At 59.1% G+C, this 17206-nt stretch overlaps 1 protein-coding gene across 6 annotated transcripts in view; it reads right to left on the bottom strand.

The window, feature by feature from the left end:
- Positions 1-17206, bottom strand: part of LOC132209270 (utrophin-like) — a 559562-nt gene that overhangs the window by 196411 nt on the left and 345945 nt on the right. For all 6 annotated transcript variants that reach the window (XR_009445352.1, XR_009445351.1, XR_009445350.1 and 3 more), the window contains 2 exons: positions 16536-16671; positions 3236-3396 (listed from right to left, as the gene is read on the bottom strand). The gene's annotated coding sequence lies outside the window, so the exon portion shown is untranslated. The remainder of the gene's footprint in view (positions 1-3235; positions 3397-16535; positions 16672-17206) is intronic.

The raw sequence follows: 17206 nt of genomic DNA, 5'->3' as shown, positions 1-17206 counted from the left end.
GTTCGGCCTGAGGATCAGCATTAGGGCTGAGGGCAGGGAAGGTTTACGCTGAGGATAGGGTTAGGGTTAGGGTTAGGGTTAATGCTGAGGTGAGGGTTAGCCTGAGGCGAGCGTTTGTATGGGTTTAGGGCTGAGGCTGGGTTTAGAGTCAGGGTTCGGGCAAAGAGACGCTGCCTCAGAACTGACCTGCTGACAATTAGCCAGTACCTTAGGTACTGATGAGCTAATAAAAAGGCCCGCTCTCAGCACTGACACTGCAGCAATGAAGTCTTGCCTCACAACTAACTCACAAAGGGCTCATAATTGAGGGAGTGCCGAATGATGAAAGGGTGCGGACTGAGGTGTTGCACAACTGTCAGAGGGTCAGAACTGAGGGATTTCATCATTATCAGATGGTCAATACTGCAGCAGTGGCCCACTGTAATAGGGTCAGAAAGGTCATACTGAGGTCTTGCAAGATAGGGTCAGAACTGTTGGAGTGATTCATTATCAGAGGGTGGGCACTGAGGCATTGAAGCATTGACAGAGGGTCAGCACACTGTCTGTATTGAACATGTGGCAATAATGTTCTGACTCCATAACATCAAGGCACTGCCTCAAAACTGACCCTTAATCCTGACCCTCGCACAGTGCTGCATTGCCTCAGTCGTGATGCTGCATTCGTGTGGTACTAGCAGTTCCAACCCCATAAATAGGATGGGCTGAAGGGTAACATTTCTTGATATTTGAGAAATGGTTGACTTTGAATGAGTCCTGTCAGCATTCCTGTTTTACAGTTAATTTTATTTCTGTAACTGGTTTTTTTCTTTGCCAAGTCGTTTGTTACACCGGAGCAGAGGGAGCATTTTGTTCCTCGGCACTGGACGTCATCTCGGAATGAGACCGCGAATGGTGCCAGGAACAAACTCAGCCTCCAGGCCAGCCATTGATCGAGGGGTCCCTCACGGCCACAAGAACATGAGGCTTATTCTTTTTTACTCTCTACTTGTTATTCTTTTTAATTACTCTTTCTCCATCTTTTATTTCCTCAATAAATGTTCATCTTTCAGAAAATTGGCAAGCATTCCTTTAACTGCACTTGATAGAATCACAAAAGAACCACTTCGATGCACGCTGTCATCAAAAACACACCATTATTTTGAGGCACTGCCTCAGCATTGATCCTCTGATAATATCGCACTCCCACAGATTTGACCCTTTGACAACGAAGCAAGGCCTCAGTATTGAAGCTCTGACAATGCTTCAATCCCTCAGTTCTGACCATCTGACAAGGAGGCACCTTTATTTCTGACCCTCTCACAGTAGCAATATCTCAGGACTGACCTTCTATTTGTATGGCATTGCCTCACCTTAGAATGAGGTGCTGCCTCAGTCTTGACCTTCTGACAATAATGCACTCCCACAGTTCGGACCCTCTCATATTGCTGCATTTCCTCAATACTGACACTAAAAATGTGTGGCAGATCTTTCGTGCTGATCCTTTTACAAGGAAGCATTGTCTCAGTATTGACCATCTGACAATGATGAACTCTCACAGGGGTCAGGACTGAACCCCTGTCAATGAGGCACTTCTTCAGTGCCCGCACTCATTATTCGCCTTCTGACAAAGCTTCAATACCTCAGTACTGACCCTCTCACAGGGCCGATCTTCTGTCAAATCTAGAGAATTAATACAGAGGAGGTGTCTCTTATTAGAGGGTCTGCCTGAACTCTTGGTTGAAGTGTTCAATAAATTGCTACAACCTGAAAGAAGTAATTCTTCCCTGAATTAATAGGCAACCAATTTGAAAATGTGGCCTCTGGTCGTAAAATCTTTCACAAATGGGAGTAATCTCTACGGATATACACTATCAAGCCTCTTAACAATCTTAAATGGCGAAAACATAAGATTTTTTTCAATCTTATAAACTCCAATGAATGTAGCCCAACTTTCCTAAGCATAGCAATCCCCTCCGCCATTTCCGAAATCAACCCAGTCAACATGAGGTGTCCGGCCTCCGCAGCACTCGCTCTGTGGCTGTACATGACTTGTAAGTTACCATCCTGCTGCTACGACTCTACTTCTATTTACGATGCAGTCCTCCGTCCATCCGAACATACTACCCTTGAACACACGGGCTCTTTTCTTTTGAGACACCTTATGAGCTGTACCTTATCAAATGCTTTGTTGAAATCTCAATGTACTACATCAACTGGTGGTCCTTCGTCAGTAATGTTTGTTTCCTTCTCAAAGCACTGTAGCAAGTTTGTCAACTATTATTTCCCCTTTATGAAAAGATGTTAACTCTGTAGGATGTTATAGCACACTCAGTACCCTGTTATTTCATCTTTCATTGCCGGCATGAACATCTACCCAGGTTGACCTAAATTGGCAATACTTGCTTACTATTTTGTCCAACTATCTTTGGAACAATGGTGTTATGTTCACAATCTTTCAACCCTCTGAGAATTTTCCACAATCTAAGGATTCTTGGAAGATTATCATCAGTGCCTCCATTGTATCTGCAGCTGCGTTCTTCAACATGAGAGGATACAACTCATCACACCCCTTGGATATTTTCTGTACTGATTGGAGTTATGTTTGGAATTCTGTGCAGTGACATTCACTTTTAACAGTTTGCTAAATACTACCAGGAACAGAAATTGTCATCCAGCTGCAACTAAACTAAAGCTTTCAGCACAGAAGGAAGTCTTTCAATTCATTATGAACCTAATAACTCCTGAAAAGGGCAATACAATTTGCCTCAGTCCACAAATCTTCTTTCTCCAACATCCTGAGATGCATTATCCGCATTTCTTCAAATTTACCACAGAATCTGTTTCACTCACCCTTTCAGCAATACGCATGACAACAAATTGGCATTTTTAGTCCCCCGATAGCCTCCGTTGCACACGTACATTCTTAGATGATTATTTATTTGTGTGCCTGCTTTTTTGCTCGAATGGATAAAGGTAAATTTCTGTTCTTTTGTCATCAGAACTATTGCCTCCTCACTCTCATCTTCCTTGTTTTATCCTGTGCTGGAATATTTAATTTGTTGACATATCTGAAATATGTTGTTGAATGGATCGGGTTTTGTAACATTGCATTCCCCATTGACCATCTACCGATGCCGTTGCTTGTTCTAACAGTTATTATCTCGCAGAGTGGAAAATGCAGTTTGAAAGCAATGGAACGTTATCGATGAAGAAGTTGATGCATAAATTGCTGCGATCTTCTAAACTACAAACTCACCTTCAATTCTTTCTCGGTCAGAGCATTATGCCGGCACAAATGAATCGTGTTCTCAATGGGACTTCCAAAACCATGGAATTGAATTTGCACATTGCATTTCTGAAGAGGGAAGAAGAATCAAAGTAGTATCGTGATGAAGCTTCCAAGGCGATGATTGTGTCCTTCAATGAACGGAAAAGTGACTCTTAGATTCATGGAAATATTTCACTACTTCTATAGACATGAAAGGCAAACATTCTCCCTGCAAATGACCCAGTCTCATTTTATCGTATCTTTCTGATTTTACACGCCATGGGATAATCATTGCAGTGTAACAGAAATGTTGATCATGGAAATTTATCACTGTTTTCATAAATAATGGCAAATTTTCAACATCTTGCAATTGTATGAAGGCTCAGTCTCATCACACCTCGCCTGCTGCACAAAGACATTCTTACACTGCTTTGAATGTAAGGGCTCAAACAAAACACAATCATGACACAAATGCATCAACACACTACTTTCAATAGGATCTGATATCCTTGCCAGGCACTGGAGGGGTTGCGGAGACTGGTGAGTGGACAAAGTCGTTCCTCTGTTCAAGCAGGAAAACAGGGACTTTCCAGGAAACTCCAGACTGGTGAGTGTCTCATGTCTCAAAGGTATGGGCTAATAAGGGACAGCCAGCATGGCATTATGCGGTGCAGGTTATGTCTTACCAAGTCAGTTGAAGTTTTCAAGGAGGTGACAAGGGTGATCAATTCAGGTAGAACAGTTGATAACATATACATGGATTTTACGAACGTTTTTAACAAGGTTCCTCATGGTATGCTCATCCAGAAGATTAGGATCCATGAGATCCATGGTGACTTGGCCTGCCCATATAAGGCAGACGGGAGCGGTGGAAGGCTAACAAAGATAACACAGTGTAGGGCTGGAGGAACACAGCAGGCCAGGCAGCATCAACAATGTCAGCTTTCCTGTTCCTCTGATGCTGCCTGACCTGCTGCGTTCCTCCAGCTCCACACTTGGTTAACTCTGATTCCAGCATCTACAGTTCTTGCCGTCTCAGTGGTGGAAAGCTGTTTTTCTGGCTGCAGCTCAGTGACGAGTGGTGTTCCGCATCGATGTGGCTTCTGCTGTTTGTGATATATGTAAATGTCTTGGTGGCAAATGTAGACGGGGGATGAGTAAGTTTGCAGATGATATAAGGACCAATGGACTTGTGGACAGCATGGAAGGTTGTCAAAGGACACAGCAAGATACAGACCAATTGCAAACTCGAGCGGAGAAATGGCCGATGGAATTTAATCTGGGCAGGCATGAGGTGTTGCATTTTAGGAGAACAAGTGTTAAGGAAAGGGATACACAGTTAATGGCAGGACCCCAAACAGCAGTGAAGTCCAGAGGGATCTTGGGGTCCTCGATCGTAACTCCCTGACAGTCGCCACACAAGTAGACAGGGTGGTCAAGAAGGCATATCGCATGCTTGCCTTTATGCTGAGGGAAACTCAGTGCAAGAGTCAGGATGTCACATTGCAGCTTTACAAGACTTTGTTGAGACCACACAGAGTATTGCATTCAATTCTGGCCGCCACATTACACTAAGGATGTGCAGGCTTTGGGCAGGGTGCAGAAGAGATTTACCAGCATGCTGACTGGAATAGAGGGTATGAACGAGGAGGAGGAGCTGGAAAAACTCTTCGTTTTCTCTGGGGCAGGAGAAGCTGAGGGCAGGCTTGATAGAAGTCTATAAAATTAGGACATACATAAATACAGCTAACGGTCAGAAAATTTCTCCCCCGGAGTTGAAGTGTCCACTATTAGGGGGCATGCATTTAAGCTGAGAGGGGGGCAAGTTCAAAAGAGATGTGAGGGGCAAATATTTCACACTGAGCATGTTAAAAGTGTGGAATACATTGCCCGGGGTGGCAGTGGATGCAAATACGATGAAAGCATTTAAAAGGGTCTTTCAGTTAAGTGCACGAATATGCAAGGAATGGAGGACTATGGATCAAGGACAGGCAGAAAGGATTATTTCATTTGTTGTCATGTTTGGCCCAGCACGGTGGGCCAAAGGGCACATTCCTGTTGCTGTCGTGTTCCAAGTTTTATGCTCACTTGTATCATGATTGCAAAAAGTAGGATTGGGAAGCATTTTTGAGAAGCGTTTGAGAACATTATTTCATGTCAGGACAAACGGGATAAGGATTAGGTGACACAGCACAAACAGATTTTGGAGCCCATGATGAATCATGGGGACCTCACAAGCACCAATGATCAGAGGGATCTCAGGATCTTGATGTGTATGCCTGTTGATCCCCCAATGTAATGGACGAGGTCGTTGAAGTGGTTTGGAAGGCACATTGGATACTTGTCTTTAGTAGACTTAATATTAAGTGATAGAGTTTCAGAATAGGCAGGGTATGTACAAAATGTTGGTTAGACCCAACAGTGAAGTCAACGATGAGAAAATACAGTGAGACTTGGACAACGATCAGGCTTGGCCTGATAAAGGATAAGTTACATTTGCACCATACAAGTGCTAAGCAGCAATCAGCTCCAACAAGAGAGAATATGACCATATCAAAAAAATTCCATGTCCTTACGCTCACTTCATCCTTAGATTTATTTTTTTTTAAATGTGCAAGTGCTATGCAAGCCATGCAAGGCTACGGGCCAGGTGTTGGAAATCAGGTTAGAACAATTCAGTGCTTGTCCTTGACTGTCACAGAATCCGTGAGCTTAAGAATGTATTTCTCCTGTATTGTAGACTACTGAGGTGCTCGGCTATCCACTAAACCAAGGTTAACACTGATCTAAAACTAAACTGGGTCAGTTATAGAACCAGCAGTAGCCAGGTCCATGGTACAAACCACCCTGCTGTGGGACAGGGTCAGGTAAATCCAAGTGAGCGAGCGTGGTTGGAGACTCATTCATTGGGGGCATAGATTCTGTCGCCACATTTGAGACACCAGGGCTGTGTGTTGCTTCCCTGGTGCCAAGGTCAAGGACATCTCTGAGTGGTTGCAATAAATTCTTAAGGTGGAGGGTGAGCAGCCAAAGGCCACCGCGCACGTTGGTACCAATGACATGGGCAGAAAGAGGGAAGACATCCTGCGGACTATGGACAAGGAGTTAGCAAACAGGCTGAAAGGCAGGACCCAGAGGGTAATAATTTATGGGTTGCCACGAGTGCCACATGTTCGAGAGTTGTCATAGAAAGACAGGTGAGATGAATGCATGGTTAAGGAGCTGGCACAGGGGGCAGGCTTTCCGGCTCATGGATAATTGGGACCGTTTCTGAGCAAGGGGTGACCTGTGCAAGAGGGATGGGGGGCAAGACGCTGTGAGTGGGACAGGACAGAGGGGACAAGTCGTTGTGAGCGGGTTACGACGGAGGGGACAAGTGCCTGTGAGCAGATCAGGAAGGAGGGGCAAGTCACCGGGAGGGTCCCCGTGTGCGGGTCAGGGCTGCGGGGGAGGGTTCCCGTGAGCGGGACAGGGCTGCGGGGGCGGGTTCCCGTGAGCGGGACAGGGCTGCGGGGGCCGGTCCCCGTGAGCGGGACAGGGCTGCGGGGGCAGTTAGCCGTGAGCGGGTCAGGGCTGCGGGGAAGGGTCCCCGTGAGCGGGTGAGGACTGCGGGGGCCGGTCCCCGTGAGCGGGACAGGGCTGCGGGGGCCGGTCCCCGTGAGCGGGACAGGGCTGCGGGGGCCGGTCCCCGTGAGCGGGACAGGGCTGCGGGGGAGGGTCCCCGTGAGCGGGACAGGGCTGCGGGGGAGGGTCCCCGTGAGCGGGACAGGGCAGCGGGGGAGAGTCCCCGTGTGCGGGTCAGGGCTGCGGGGGCCGGTCCCCGTGAGCGGGACAGGGCTGCGGGGGCAGTTAGCCGTGAGCGGGACAGGGCTGCGGGGGAGGGTCCCCGTGTGCGGGTCAGGGCTGCGGGGGAGGGTCCCCGTGAGCGGGTCAGGGCTGCGGGGGAGAGTCCCCGTGTGCGGGTCAGGGCTGCGGGGGAGAGTCCCCGTGAGCGGGACAGGGCTGCGGGGGCGGGTTCCCGTGAGCGGGACAGGGCAGCGGGGGAGAGTCCCCGTGTGCGGGTCAGGGCTGCGGGGGCCGGTCCCCGTGAGCGGGACAGGGCTGCGGGGGCAGTTAGCCGTGAGCGGGACAGGGCTGCGGGGGAGGGTCCCCGGGTGCGGGTCAGGGCTGCGGGGGAGGGTTCCCGTGAGCGGGTCAGGGCTGCGGGGGAGAGTCCCCGTGTGCGGGTCAGGGCTGCGGGGGCGGGTTCCCGTGAGCGGGACAGGGCTGCGGGGGCAGTTAGCCGTGAGCGGGACAGGGCTGCGGGGGAGGGTCCCCGTGTGCGGGTCAGGGCTGCGGGGGAGGGTCCCCGTGAGCGGGTCAGGGCTGCGGGGGAGGGTTCCCGTGTGCGGGTCAGGGCTGCGGGGGAGGGTCCCCGTGAGCGGGACAGGGCTGCGGGGGAGGGTCCCCGTGAGCGGGACAGGGCAGCGGGGGAGAGTCCCCGTGTGCGGGTCAGGGCTGCGGGGGCCGGTCCCCGTGAGCGGGACAGGGCTGCGGGGGCAGTTAGCCGTGAGCGGGACAGGGCTGCGGGGGAGGGTCCCCGTGTGCGGGTCAGGGCTGCGGGGGAGGGTTCCCGTGAGCGGGTCAGGGCTGCGGGGGAGAGTCCCCGTGTGCGGGTCAGGGCTGCGGGGGCGGGTTCCCGTGAGCGGGACAGGGCTGCGGGGGCAGTTAGCCGTGAGCGGGACAGGGCTGCGGGGGAGGGTCCCCGTGTGCGGGTCAGGGCTGCGGGGGAGGGTCCCCGTGAGCGGGTCAGGGCTGCGGGGGAGGGTCCCCGTGTGCGGGTCAGGGCTGCGGGGGAGGGTCCCCGTGAGCGGGACAGGGCTGCGGGGGAGGGTCCCCGTGAGCGGGACAGGGCAGCGGGGGAGAGTCCCCGTGTGCGGGTCAGGGCTGCGGGGGCCGGTCCCCGTGAGCGGGACAGGGCTGCGGGGGCAGTTAGCCGTGAGCGGGACAGGGCTGCGGGGGAGGGTCCCCGTGTGCGGGTCAGGGCTGCGGGGGAGGGTTCCCGTGAGCGGGTCAGGGCTGCGGGGGAGAGTCCCCGTGTGCGGGTCAGGGCTGCGGGGGCGGGTTCCCGTGAGCGGGACAGGGCTGCGGGGGCAGTTAGCCGTGAGCGGGACAGGGCTGCGGGGGAGGGTCCCCGTGTGCGGGTCAGGGCTGCGGGGGAGGGTCCCCGTGAGCGGGTCAGGGCTGCGGGGTAGGGTCCCCGTGTGCGGGTCAGGGCTGCGGGGGAGGGTCCCCGTGAGCGGGACAGGGCTGCGGGGGAAGGTCCCCGTGAGCGGGACAGGGCAGCGGGGGAGAGTCCCCGTGTGCGGGTCAGGGCTGCGGGGGCCGGTCCCCGTGAGCGGGACAGGGCTGCGGGGGCAGTTAGCCGTGAGCGGGACAGGGCTGCGGGGGAGGGTCCCCGTGTGCGGGTCAGGGCTGCGGGGGAGGGTTCCCGTGAGCGGGTCAGGGCTGCGGGGGAGAGTCCCCGTGTGCGGGTCAGGGCTGCGGGGGCGGGTTCCCGTGAGCGGGACAGGGCTGCGGGGGCGGGTTCCCGTGAGCGGGACAGGGCTGCGGGGGCGGGTTCCCGTGTGCGGGTCAGGGCTGCGGGGGCGGGTTCCCGTGAGCGGGACAGGGCTGCGGGGGAGGGTCCCCGTGAGCGGGTCAGGGCTGCGGGGGAGGGTCCCCGTGTGCGGGTCAGGGCTGCGGGGGAGGGTCCCCGTGAGCGGGACAGGGCTGCGGGGGAGGGTCCCCGTGAGCGGGACAGGGCAGCGGGGGAGAGTCCCCGTGTGCGGGTCAGGGCTGCGGGGGCCGGTCCCCGTGAGCGGGACAGGGCTGCGGGGGCAGTTAGCCGTGAGCGGGACAGGGCTGCGGGGGAGGGTCCCCGTGTGCGGGTCAGGGCTGCGGGGGAGGGTTCCCGTGAGCGGGTCAGGGCTGCGGGGGAGAGTCCCCGTGTGCGGGTCAGGGCTGCGGGGGCGGGTTCCCGTGAGCGGGACAGGGCTGCGGGGGCAGTTAGCCGTGAGCGGGACAGGACTGCGGGGGAGGGTCCCCGTGTGCGGGTCAGGGCTGCGGGGGAGGGTCCCCGTGAGCGGGTCAGGGCTGCGGGGGAGGGTCCCCGTGTGCGGGTCAGGGCTGCGGGGGAGGGTCCCCGTGAGCGGGACAGGGCTGCGGGGGAGGGTCCCCGTGAGCGGGACAGGGCAGCGGGGGAGGGTCCCCGTGAGCGGGACAGGGCAGCGGGGGAGAGTCCCCGTGTGCGGGTCAGGGCTGCGGGGGCCGGTCCCCGTGAGCGGGACAGGGCTGCGGGGGCAGTTAGCCGTGAGCGGGACAGGGCTGCGGGGGAGGGTCCCCGTGTGCGGGTCAGGGCTGCGGGGGAGGGTTCCCGTGAGCGGGTCAGGGCTGCGGGGGAGAGTCCCCGTGTGCGGGTCAGGGCTGCGGGGGCGGGTTCCCGTGAGCGGGACAGGGCTGCGGGGGCGGGTTCCCGTGAGCGGGACAGGGCTGCGGGGGCGGGTTCCCGTGTGCGGGTCAGGGCTGCGGGGGCGGGTTCCCGTGAGCGGGACAGGGCTGCGGGGGAGGGTCCCCGTGAGCGGGTCAGGGCTGCGGGGGAGGGTCCCCGTGTGCGGGTCAGGGCTGCGGGGGAGGGTCCCCGTGAGCGGGACAGGGCAGCGGGGGAGGGTCCCCGTGTGCGGGACAGGGCTGCGGGGGCAGTTAGCCGTGAGCGGGACAGGGCTGCGGGGGAGGGTTCCCGTGAGCGGGTCAGGGCTGCGGGGGAGGGTACCCGCGAGCGGGACAGGGCTGCGGGGGCCGGTCCCCGCGAGCGGGACAGGGCTGCGGGGGCCGGTCCCCGCGAGCGGGACAGGGCTGCGGGGGCCGGTCCCCGCGAGCGGGACAGGGCTGCGGGGGCCGGTCCCCGCGAGCGGGACAGGGCTGCGGGGGCCGGTCCCCGCGAGCGGGACAGGGCTGCGGGGGCCGGTCCCCGCGAGCGGGACAGGGCTGCGGGGGCCGGTCCCCGCGAGCGGGACAGGGCTGCGGGGGCCGGTCCCCGCGAGCGGGACAGGGCTGCGGGGGCCGGTCCCCGCGAGCGGGACAGGGCTGCGGGGGCCGGTCCCCGCGAGCGGGACAGGGCTGCGGGGGCCGGTCCCCGCGAGCGGGACAGGGCTGCGGGGGCCGGTCCCCGCGAGCGGGACAGGGCTGCGGTGTCAAATTGCTGTCAGCGGGACAGGGCTGCGGGGGACAGTCCCTGTCAGCGGGTCAGGGGGTCCGGGTGCGGGGGCAAGACCCTGTGAGCGGTTCAGGGCTGCGGTGGCAAATAGCTGTCAGCGGGACAGGGCTGCAGGGGACAGTCCCTGTCAGCGGGTCAGGGGGTCCGGGTGCGGGGGCAAGACCCTGTGAGCGGTTCAGGGCTGCGGTGGCAAATAGCTGACCGTGGGTCAGGGGTGCGGGGGAGCCGGTCCCAGTGAGCGCGACAGGGCTGCGCGGGACGGTCCCCGTGACCGGGTCAGGGCAGCGGGGGACACTCCCTGTGAGCGGGTCAGGGCTGCGGGGGACAGTCCTTGTGAGCGGGTCAGGGGTGTGGGGGACAGTCCCTGTGAGCGGGTCAGGGGTGTGGTGGCAATTAGCTGTCAGGGGGTCAGGGCTGCGGGGGGCAGTGCCTTTGAGCGGGTCAGGGCTGCGGTGTCAAATACCTGTCAGCCGGACAGGGCTGCGGGCGACAGTCCCTGTCAGCGGGTCAGGGGGTCCGGGTGCGGGGGCAAGACCCTGTGAGCGGTTCAGGTCTGCGGTGGCAAATAGCTGTCCGCGGGTCAGGGGTGCGGGGGAGCCGGTCCCCGTAAACAGGACAGGGCTGCGGGGGCCGGTCCCCGTGAGCGGGTCAGGGCTGCGGGGGCCGGTCCCCGTGAGCGGGTCAGGGCTGCGGGGGCCCCTCCGTGTGAGCAGGTCCAGGCTGCGGGGGACCCTCCCTGTGAGCGGGACAGGGCTGCGGTGTCAAATAGCTGTGAGCGGGTCAGGGCTGCGGTGTCAAATAGCTGTCCGCGGGTCAGGGGTGCGGGGGAGCCGGTCCCCGTGAGCGCGACAGGGCTGCGGGGGACAGTCCCTGTGAGCGGGACAGGGCTGCGGGGGCAAATAGCTGTCAGCGGGACAGGGCTGCGGGGGCCAGTGCCTTTGAACGGGACAGGGCTGCGGTGTCAAATAGCTGTCAGCGGGACAGGGCTGCGGGGGCCAGTGCCTTTGAACGGGACAGGGCTGTGGTGTCAAATAGCTGTCAGCGGGACAGGGCTGCGGGGGACAGTCCCTGTCAGCGGGTCAGGGGGTCCGGGTGCGGGGGCAAGACCCTGTGAGCGGTTCAGGGCTGTGGTGGCAAACAGCTGTCCGCGGGTTCGGGGTGTGGGGGAGCTGGTCCCCGTGAGCGGGACAGGGCTGCGGGGGCCGGTCCCCGTGAGCGGGACAGGGCTGCGGGGGCCGGTCCCCGTGAGCGGGACAGGGCTGCGGGGGCAAATCGCTGTCAGTGGGTCAGGGGTGCGGGGGCAAATAGCAGACAGTGGGACAGGGCTGCGGGGGCCAGTGCTTTGAGCGGGACAGGGCTGCGGTGTCAAATAGCCGTGAGCGAGTCAGGACGGAAAGGGCAAGTCGCCGTGGACGGGTGAAGACTGCAGGGGCAAGAGGCTTTGAGGGGGTCAGGACAGCAGTGGCAAGAGGCTGGGGACGGGTAATGACAGAGGAGGCATGTCGCTGTCAGTTGCTAAGTACTGCAGGGCCAAGTGGCTGTGCGCGGGTGAGGACGGAAGGGGCAAGTGGCTGTGAGGAGGAGAGGGTGGCGGAGGGTGGGGGGAATAGGAGGAGGAGCAGGAGGGTGGGGGAAACGAGGAGTAGTAGGAAGGGTGGAGGGGAAGGACTAGGAAGGGTATGGTCAAAGGAGGGGGGGTTGGGGGGTAGGAAGGCGGAGGGTGGGGCGGGAAGAAGGGGGGGGTGGGGCGGGGAAGAAGGAGGAAGAGGGTTGGGGGGTAAAGGAGGGGGTGGAAGAGGGTGGGGGTGAGAGGGAAGGATGGTCGGGGGGAAGGAGGAGGAGGAGGAGGAGGAGGAGGAGGAGGAGGAGGAGGAGGAGGAGGGTGGGGGGAGTGGAGGAGGGTGGGAGGAGGAGGGGGAGGAGGAGGAGGGTGGGAGGAGGAGGGTGGGAGGAGGAGGAGGAGGAGGAGGGTGGGAGGAGGAGGAGGAGGAGGAGGAGGGTGGGAGGAGGAGGAGGAGGAGGAGGAGGAGGAGGAGGGTGGAGGAGGAGGAGGAGGAGGAGGGTGGGAGGAGGAGGAGGAGGAGGAGGGTGGAGGAGGAGGAGGAGGAGGAGGAGGAGGAGGAGGAGGAGGGTGGTGGGAGAGAAGGAGGAGGAGGAGGAGGGTGGGGGGAGTGGAGGAGGAGGAGGAGGGGTGGGGGAGTGGAGGAGGACGGGGGGAGTGGAGGAGGACGAGGAGGACGAGGAGGACGGTGGGAGTGGAGGAGGAGGAGGGTGGTGGGAGTGGAGGAAGAGGTGGAGGAAGAGGAGGAGGAGGAGGAGGAAGAGGAGGAGGAGGGTGGGGGGAGTGGACGAGGAGGACGAGGAGGACGAGGAGGACGAGGAGGACGAGGAGGACGGTGGGAGTGGAGGAGGAGGAGGAGGGTGGTGGGAGTGGAGGAGGAGGAGGAGGAGGAGGAGGAGGAGGGTGGGGGGAGTGGGGGGAGTGGAGGAAGAGGAGGAGGAGGAGGAGGAGGAGGAGAGAGTGGTGGGAGAGGAGGAGGAGGAGGAGGAGGAGAGTGGTGGGAGAGGAGGAGGAGGAGGAGGGTGGTGGGAGTGGAGGAGGAGGAGGAGGGTGGTGGGAGTGGAGGAGGAGGAGGAGGAGGAGGGTGGGGGGAGTGGAGGAGTCGAGGAGGAGGAGGCAGGAGAGGGAGAGGGTAAGGAGGAGGATGAGGAGGAGGGTGGTCGGGGGGAGGAGGTGGTGGGGGGGGAAAGATAATGGGAACTGCAGATGCTGGAGAATCCACGTTAACAAAGCGTGGAGCTGGATGAACACAACAGGCCAAGCAGCATCTCAGAGCACAAAAGCTGACGTTTCGGGCCCAGACCCTCTATCACAGACGGGGATGGGGTGGGGGAACTGGAATTAATAGGGAGAGAGGGGGAGGCGGACCGAAGATGGAGAGAAAACAAGCTTCAAAATCTCCCCTTCCCCCACTGCATCCCAAAACCAGCTCAGCTCGTCCCCTCCCCCAACTGCATCCCAAAACCAGCTCAGCTCGTCCCCTCCCCCCACTGCATCCCAACCCTGTTCTTCCTCTCACCCATCCCTCTGTCCCACCTCAAGCCACACCTCCATTTCCTACCTCTACCTCATCCTGCCTCCTTGACCTATCCATCTTCCCTGGACTGACCTATCCTCACCCGACCTCACCTATACTCTCCTCAATACCTATCTTGTTTTCTCTCCTTCTTCGGTCCACCTCTCTCTCTCTCCCTATTTATTCCAGTTCCCTCTCCCCATCCCCGTCTCTGAAGAAGGGTCTAGGCCCGAAACGTCAGCTTTTAGCTCTCCTGAGATGCTGCTTGGCCTGCTGTGTTCATCCAGCTCAACACTTGGTTCATGTGGATTCTCCAGCATCTGCAGTTCCCCTTGTCTCTCCTCCTCCTCAACTCCTCCATTGCCCCCCAGCCCACTCCTCCTCCTACTCGGTGATAACAAAGGAGGAGCAAGAGGAGGGTTGGGGGGGGGGGAAGGAGGAGGGTGGGGGGGGAAGGAGGAGGGTGGGGGGGGAAATGAGGAGGAGGGTAGGGGGTGGAAGGAGGAGGGTGGTAGGAAGGAAGGAGGAGGGTGGTAGGGGGGAAGGAGGGGGGTTGGGGAAAAGGAGGAGGAGGAGGGTGGGGCAGAGAATGAGGGGGGTTGGGGGAATGAGGAGGAGGCTAGGGGCTGGAAGGAGGAGGGGGTGGGGGGAGAAGGAGGAGGGGGGTGGGGGGAGAAGGAGGAGGGGGGTGGGGGGAGAAGGAGGAGGGGGGTGGGGGAGAAAGAGGAGGGGGGTGGGGGAGAAAGAGGAGGGGGGTGGGGGGAGAAAGAGGAGGGGGGTGGGGGGAGAAAGAGGAGGGGGGTGGGGGGAGAAAGAGGAGGGGGAGGGGAAGGAGGAGGTGGGTGCTGAGGGGGAGGTGGAGAGTGGGGGCAAAGGAGGTTGTGGAGGAGGGTGGGGGGGTGGGGGGGGTGGAAGGAGGAGGGTGGTGGGGGGGGTGGAAGGAGGAGGAGGGTGGGGGGGTGAAGGAGGAGGAGGGTGGGGGGGGTGGAAGGAGGAGGAGGGTCGGGGAAAGGGGGGTTGGGGGGAGAAAGGAGGGGGGTTGGGGGGAGAAAGTGGGGGTGATGGGAAAGGAAGAGGACGGTGGGGAAAGGAGGAGGGGGTTTGGGGTGGAAGGATTAGGAGGGTGGGGGTGGAAGGATTAGGAGGGTGGGGGTGGAAGGATTAGGAGGGTGGGGGTGGAAGGATTAGGAGGGTGGGGGTGGAAAGATTAGGAGGGTGGGGGTGGAAAGATGAGGAGGGTGGGGGTGGAAGGATGAGGAGGGTGGGGGTGGAAGGATTAGGAGGGTGGGGGAGCAAAGATTAGGAGGGTGGGGGTGGAAAGATGAGGAGGGTGGGGGTGGAAGGATTAGGAGGGTGGGGGTGAAGGATTAGGAGGGTGGGGGTGGAAGGATTAGGAGGGTGGGGGTGGAAGGAGGAGGAGGGTGGGGGTGGAAGGAGGAGGAGGGTGGGGGTGGAAGGAGGAGGAGGGTGGGGTGGAAGGAGGAGGAGGGTGGTGAGGAGGGAGGAGGAGGGTGGGGGCAAAGGAGGTTGTGGAGGAGGGTGGTGGGGATAGGAAGAGGAGGGTGGGGGGGTGGAAGGAGGAGGAGGGTGGGGGGGGTGGAAGGAGGAAGATGGTTGGGGGGGGAGGAGGGTGGGTGGGGTGCTTGAGAGTGGGTCAGGACTGCAGGGGCCAGTCGCTGTGAGGTCAGGACCGAGGGGGCAAGTCGCCGTGAGCTTGTCAGGACCGAGGGGGCAAGTCGCTCTGAGCGGATCAGGACCGAGGGGGCAAGTCGCTGCGAGCGGATCAGGACCGAGGGGGCAAGTCGCTGCGAGCGGATCAGGACTGAGGGGGCAAGTCGCTGTGAGCGGGTCAGGACCGAGGGGGCAAGTCGCTGTGAGCGGGTCAGGACAGCGGGGGCAAGTCGCTGTGAGCGGGTCAGGACAGCGGGGGCAAGTCGCTGTGAGCGGGTCAGGAGTGCGGGGGCCAGTCACTGTGAGCGTCTCAGGACTGCGGGGGGCAAGTCCCTGAGAGCGCGTCAAGGCTGCGGGGGCAAGTCCCTGTGAGCGCGTCAGGGCTGCGGGGGGCGGTCCCTGTGAGCGGGTCCGCGCTGCGGGGGCAAGCCCTTGTGAGCGGGTCCGGGCTGCGGGGGCCAGCCCTGTGAGCGGGTCCGGGCTGCGGTGGCAAACCGCTGTCAGCGGGACAGGGCTGCGGGGGACAGTCCCTGAGAGCGGGTCCGGGCTGCGGGGGGACAGTCCCTGTGAGCGGGTCCGGGCTGCGGGGGACAGTCCCTGTGAGCGGTCCGGGCTGCGGGGGAAATCGCTGTCAGCGGGTCAGGGGTGCGGTGGCAAAGAGCTGTCAGCGGGACAGGGGGTGCGGTGGCAAAGAGCTGTCAGCGGGACAGGGGTGCGGGGGACAGTCCCTGAGAGCGGGTCCGGGCTGCGGGGGACAGTCCCTGTGAGCGGGTCTGGGCTGCGGGGGACAGTCCCTGTGAGCGGGTCCGGGCTGCGGGGGAAATCGCTGTCAGCGGGGTCAGGGGTGCGGTGGCAAAGAGCTGTCAGCGGGACAGGGGTGCGGTGGCAAAGAGCTGTCAGGCGGGACAGGGGTGCGGGGGACAGTCTCTGTGAGCGGGTCCGGGCTGCGGGGGACAGTCCCTGTCAGCGGACAGGGCTGCGGGGGCCAGTCCCTGTGAGCGAGTCAGGGCTGCGGGGGAAATCGCTGTCAGCGGGACAGGCTGCGGGGGCCAGTCCCTGTGAGCGGGAGAGGACTGCAGGGGCCCAGTCATCAGCAGATGTACTCTCTGAGTAAGTACACTGTTTTGAAGGCGAGAGGTCCAATGATATCAGTTCAGCCCCCTTGTTTTTGTATTGTGTACTTCTGACATATGCGCAAATGGACAACCTCACTCTCCTGCAAAGCTGCAGAATGATCATGCTGCAATATTTGTCAACTCTCACATGAGCACTGATATGTTCGTAAATCTCACATCAATAAACTTACCTCTCAAGCTTCTCGCCTTCTAGAACTGTTTGTACTAGTAAATAACTCAAGCGAGGATGTTTGGCAAAGTGTTTCGTTGATCTGAACTTGTTTTCAGCACCTTGCTGAAATCACGCACATCTTCACCTGATGTTGTCTAAAATGTAAAATAAATCAAATTTAGTTAAGAATTAATAATGAACCAATCTACTCAACTCACTCTATAATCCACGCTTTCCTGCTAAATGTCTTTGAAGGTGTAAAATTAAAGAGTCTGCAATTCTGAGGGAAAAAGTCACTATCTTTCTGTAAGATTATGATAAAGGTTAGATATGTCTGAATGTGAGTTTCGAACAATTAAGCTTGAGTTTCATACAGTCGTACAGCATGAAAAAAGATCCTTTGGTCCAACCAGTCTCTGCTGATCACAATCCCAAACTGAACTAGATACACCTGCCTGTGCTTGGCCCATATCTCTCCAAAGATTTCTATCATCTTTCTATCTTCTGGCTACAACATCACCTCAACAGAATTCTCCATCTTGTGGTCAAATACTAAAACTATACAATTAACTCATTTCAAATGATACACAGATCCAGGATTCACATTAGTGGCCTTTCTGGTTGAATTGCTAATTATTTTAACAACAGTGCATTTTTTTGTCCAATTATGCCATGTATAATTACTGATCC

This window comes from Stegostoma tigrinum, unplaced genomic scaffold (assembly GCF_030684315.1).
Source record: "Stegostoma tigrinum isolate sSteTig4 unplaced genomic scaffold, sSteTig4.hap1 scaffold_79, whole genome shotgun sequence".
Lineage (NCBI taxonomy): Eukaryota > Metazoa > Chordata > Chondrichthyes > Orectolobiformes > Stegostomatidae > Stegostoma > Stegostoma tigrinum.
This window is presented reverse-complemented; position numbering and strand designations above follow the sequence as displayed.